The sequence below is a fragment of the Mesoplodon densirostris genome, chromosome 7, assembly GCF_025265405.1.
Source record: "Mesoplodon densirostris isolate mMesDen1 chromosome 7, mMesDen1 primary haplotype, whole genome shotgun sequence".
Lineage (NCBI taxonomy): Eukaryota > Metazoa > Chordata > Mammalia > Artiodactyla > Ziphiidae > Mesoplodon > Mesoplodon densirostris.
This window is the reverse complement of record NC_082667.1, coordinates 95,481,966-95,487,965: the sequence shown is the minus strand read 5'-3', so window position 1 is coordinate 95,487,965 and position 6,000 is coordinate 95,481,966.

The following is a 6,000-nucleotide window of genomic DNA, read 5'->3' as shown; positions in this document are numbered from 1 at the left end:
AGAAAATTATTTTTTTCTCCCCTACATTAGTATATACCGTAGGGAAGGAAAAATCTCTTCCTATGCCCATCTTAGGTTCTCCAGCTGGGGTCCTCTAGCCAAAAATATATTAGCAAGAGAAAAACAAGCTAATTAACATGTGCATTGCACATGTACGAATAAGAACCCTCAATGATGAGTAACCTTAAAGAGAGGGTTAGAACTTGGGTTTTAATACCAACAAAGGAAAAGAGGTTTGGAGCTTCCGGGTGAGAGAGGCAAGTTATAAGAAGGTGACCAAGAAAAGCATGAGCTTTTAGTGAGAGCTGTTTAGTGAGGTTTGTTATGCAGATTTGAGTCCTTGCCTTCTCCTTTGTTAAGAGTTTTAAGAGTACTTCTCTTTCAGATACTGAAGAGGGAGACACCTCTACAAATGGAAATTTACTTTAGAGCTTTTCATGATAGATCTCAATACCCTTTAGCTCAAAATAATCTATTTGCCAAAAGTACATTTTGGGGTGGCATACTCTGTTACCCATCAGTACATGAGTGAAATGTATACTTCCCTGAATTTTTGAAGTATTTTATTTAAAAAATTCAATAAACAAAATCCAACACATTAAGAACTTGGAAATTTTGGCCACATCACAATTTTCTTCCCCAACGTCTAGTTACTTAAAACATCCCAAGCATTACCTTTCTATCTGTTGAAAAAAAATCACTATATATCTATCTTAATAATGACAGCTTTAAAATTTTGTTGTCTGTAGCAAAAGTCAAAAATTTTAAATATCAGAAATATTTAAAAGCTTAATTAGTGAACTTTATTTAATATAAAGTAGAATCTCAGCAGCTCTAATTGAAAAAAATCAATGAGTTAAAAGTTAGGATGATAAAGGTTTACATAAATGGATTAAAAATGGCCCCTGCACATTGGCCCTATATTGTTTACTTCATAGCAGATTGGGACCACTAGCTCAAAAGCTTGCCTCTGCCAAACTCAAATTTTTACACATCTAATTGCTTTAACTATATCCTAAATAACCATATTTTAAGCCATTTAGAGCCTGCCTGTTTTGTATGCCCAGCATCCGCAAGACAAACCTCAGCCTAAGAACCCAAGTCACTGCTACCCTTCCGAGATCCATGACTAAGCTGTCTGCAACATCACCTAGCTATGTAAGACTCTTCTCTGGTTCCCCTCTTGCCTGGGAGTTCCCTTGTCCTCTTCCCCTTGTGGTGGTGGCCCCACACCTGACTCTGGAAGGTCGCCTGTTGTGAGGGATTTCCCCTTGCCTGAACCTGCCAAGCACATCAAAATAAAGCTTGTTGTGTGCTACTGCCACCTGGTGGTCTTTTCTTTAATAAGTCCCGAAGTCCTCGAACTCCTAACAAAAGGAAAAGCCTTAGGATTGGAGAAAAATAGCCACAACACAAGGCATAGAGGACCTTGTTCTTTCTATGCGTATTTCCTGTCAAGGGAGGAGAAGATAAAAGACTTCTAGAATCCAAAAAGCTGATGCAGATCTAGGGAAAGTTCTTCCTGTGGTTTTCCTGAAAATAATCATGTGAGAGAAACTGAGAAGTTTAATCTGTAGTAGAATTATTTGAAAGCCTTAGTAAAGTACGATAAATAAATAAAACTTTAGGTGACTTAGAAATTTGAGCTCTCTTCACAACATAGGTAAACTATGTTAGTGAAAACATACCCTTTTATAGATGACAGTGCAAAATCATTCTAATCTTTGAAATATGTGCAATATGTCACGAAAACTTGGGCATTACAGTGAAACAGATTTTGCTTTAATCTCTGCTGTTTCTCCTTGAGTTACATGCCTTTGAATAAATTATTTAACTCTTTCATTCATTTAAGAATCATGGAGGTGAGTGGCCATGACAACAGAGTAGGAAGACCCTGAGCTCATCTTGTCCCACGGGCAAACCAAAATTACAACTATTTACAGAGCAACTATTGATAAGAAAGAATGGAATCTAGAAGAAAAGATTGTCTACAACTAAAGCTATAAAGAATGAGGTGGGTAGCATGGGAGGAGACACAGTATAGTCATGACCCATACCCCCTGGTGGGTGATCCACAAAGGGGAGGATGATTACAATTACAGAGGTTCTCCCCAAGGAACAAGGGGTCTGAACCCCACATAGGGCTCCCCATCCCAGGGGTCCTATACCTGGAAGATGAACCTCCAAAATATTTAGCTTTGAAGGCTAGTGGGGCTTACTTTGGGGAGAGCCAGAGGGTTGTGGGAAATAGAGACTCCACACTTAAAGGGCACATACAAAATCTTACATGTTCCAGGACCCAGGGCAGAAGCAGTAATTTGAAAGGAGCCTGGGTCAGAGCCACCTGATGCTCTTGGAGAGCCTCCTGGAGAGGTAGGAGGCAAATGGAGCTCACCCTTGAGACAGACAACCACTTTTGGCAGCTCATTCTACCCCTAGGACACGTGCTGGCAAGTGCCATTTTGGAATCCTTGCTCTAGCTTCTTAGCATCAGGACTAATAAGGCAGGCTGCCTTAAGACCCACTGAGCCCACAGACATCCTGGGATATGGTCATGTCCAACAGAGGGTCCAGGACCTGGCTCCACACACCAGTGAGCCAGCACTAGCCCCGAGAACCCCAGGACCCTGCAGCTAGAGACCTTGGGACACAGCTCCACCCTCCAGTGGGCCTGTTCTAACCTTGGGACCAGCCCTACCCACCAGTGGGCAGGTGCCAGTCCCAGGATCTCCAAGCCTGCCCACCAGGGAGCTGGCACTAGCCTTGGAACCAGCCACCCACCAGCGAGCAGACAACAGCCCCAGGACCCCCTGGGACCCGGCTCCACCCATCAGTGGGTCAATATACCAACTTCAGAACCCCAGTGCCCTGCAGCCAGAGATACCAGGACCAAGCTCCATCTACCAGGCCAGAACCAGCCCCAGGAAACCCTGGGCCTTGGCCTTACCCACGAGTAGGTGGGCACAAGCCCCAGGACCACTGCAGCCCCACAGCCTGCCATAGCAGGACCCCGCCCATCCACCAATAAGCCAACACCAGCTCTGAGACACATTGGGCCAATTAGCCAGCTGCCCCAGGATCTGGCCACATCCACCAGTGGGCTGACACAAGCCTTCAGGGCACCCCAGACCCCGCAGGCAGCACCCACCCACCAGCAGACCAAACAAGCTCCAGAACCCCTAGGGCCCTACAGCCAATAATCCCAGGACACTGCTCTGCCTGCCAGTGGGCCAGCACTAGTCCCAGGAACACAACAATATGGATACTGTCTTGTCAGCACCCAGCCAACCCACCAGCAGACTTGTCCCAGCCCCAGGACCCCCTGTGCCCTGGTCCCGCCCACCATCAGGTCAACACCAATTCTGGGAACCTTGGGCCTATCAGCCAGTGGCCCCAGGATCTGGCCCCACCTTCCAGGGGGCTGACACTAGTTTCAGGACCCCAGGGTTTTGCACCCAGAGAGCCCAGGACATGGTTCTGACTACCAGTGACCAGCACAAGCCCCAGGACATCCTGAGCCCAGGCTCTGCCCACCAGCAGGCCAACACCAGCTCCAAGAGACTTTGAACCCCTCGGCCAGCCACTCTGGGATCCAGCCCCACTCACAGGTGGGCCAGCAGCCCACAGAGCTTGCAGCAAGCCACATCAGGAACTGGCCTCACCCACGAGCAGGCTGACACTAGATCTAGAAACCCTGGCTCTGTAACCTGGTTCTACCCACCAGTGAGCCTTTACTAGCCCTGGGAACCCCATGAGGCTCTGCAGCCAGCCGCCCCATGACCCAGCCCCACCAACCAGTGGCCAGCAGTCTACACACTGGGAACAACTTGGCAACCAACCAAACTGGGGGCCAGCCACACCTACTAGACCACAAAAAGTAGTCAGCCCACCACAACAGAGGAATAATGCAGTCCACATTGGGGGCACCCCTAGAGCGTATACCTCTCATGACCAGAGGGGAGTGTGCTGCTGGGATGTGTAAGATGGCTCCTACAAAAGGCCACTTCTCCAAGGTTAGGAAACATAACCAATCTATCAGATACACAGAAATAAAAACAGCAAATTAGGCAAAATGAGGTGACAGAGGAACATAAAGATGATCAAAGAACTCAGGAGAAGATAGAATGGACAGAGTGAGATGTTAGACGTTTTTAACAAAGAGTTAGTTAGAAAATATAAAGAAGAACCAGAGATGAATACAAAAACAAATGAAAAATATAGTGGAAGGAATCAAGAGCAGATTAGATGCAATAGAGGAACAAATCAGTGAGCTGGAAGACAGAATAATGGAAATCACTGATGCTGAAAAGAAAATAATAAAAAGAAATGAGGGCAGTTTAAGAGATCTCTAAGACAACATCAAGTGCACTAATATTCACATTACAGGGGTCCCAGAAGGAAAAGAGAGAGAAAAGGGCAGAAAACATATTTGAAGACATAATAGCTGAAAAATTCCCCAACCTGGGAAAGGAAACAGGCACACAGATCCAAGAAGCACAGATAGTCACAAACAGGATTAACCCAAATAGGACCACACCAAGACATAATTAAAATGTCAAAAATTAAAGAGAGAATATTAAAAGTAGCAAGGGAAAAGCAACAATACAAAGGAACTCCCTAAGGCTATCAGCTGACTTTTCAGCAGAAACTCTGCAGGCCAGAATGGAGTGGCATGATTTATTTATTTATTTATTCATTCATTTATTTATTTGGTTGTGCTGCACAGCTTGTGGGATCTTAGTCGCCCAACCAGGGATCAAACCCATGCCCCCTCCATTGGAAGCATGGATTCTTAACCACTGGACCGTCAGGAAAGTCCCTGGCATGATGTATTTAAAGTGATGAAAGGGAGAAACCTACAATCAAGAATACACTACTCCTCAAGGCTCTCATTCAGATTTGATGGAGAGATCAAAATCTTTTCAGACAAGCAACAGCTAAGAGTTCAGCACCACCAAACCAGCTTTACAAGAAATGTTAAAAGGACCTCTCTAAGTGAAAAAGAAAAGGCCACAACTAGAAACATGAAAATTATGAAAGAAAAAATCTCATTGGTAAAGGCAAATATACAGTAAATGTAGGAATTCAACCATGTATAAAGCTAGTAGGAAGGCTAAAAGACAAAAGTAGTAAAGTCATCTATATCTGTAATAAGTGGTTGAGGGATATACAAAATAAAAATATATAAAATATGATGTCAAAAAGAGTAAATGGGGGAAAGAGGAGTAAAAATGCAGGGTTGTTAAAATGCATTTGAAGTTAAGAGATCACAACTTAATATAATCATATATATGATTATATATATATATATATACATATGGATAGATAGATAGATAGATAGATCGCTACATATAAACCTCTTGGTAACCACAAACCAAAAATCTATAATAGATACACACACACAAAAGAAAGGAATCCAAACATAGCACTAAAGATAGTCATCAAATCACAAAGAGAACAAAAGAAGAAGAAAGAACAACAACATAAAAAACTACAAAAACAACGCCCCAAAATTAACAAAATGGCAAGAAGTACATACCTATCAATAATTACGTTAAATGTAAATGGACTAAATACTTCAATCAAAAGACATAGAGTGGCTGAATAGACACAAAAACAAAACCTATATTTATGTGATCTACAAGAGACACATTTCAGATCTAAAGGCACACATTCTGAAAATGAGAGGATGGCAAAAGGTATTCCATGCAAATGGAAATGAAAAAAAAGCTGGGGGAGCAATATTTATGTCAGACAAAATGAACTTTAAAATAAAGAGTGTAACAAGAGACAAAGAAGGACATTACATAATGTTCAAGGGACCAATACAAGAAGAAGATATAACAATTGTAAATACATATGTATCCAACATAGGAGCACCTAAATACGTAAAGAAAATATTAACAGACATAAAGAGAGAAACTGACAGTAACACAATATTAGTAGTGGACTTTAACACCCCATTTACATCAATCAACAGATCATCCAGACACAAAATCA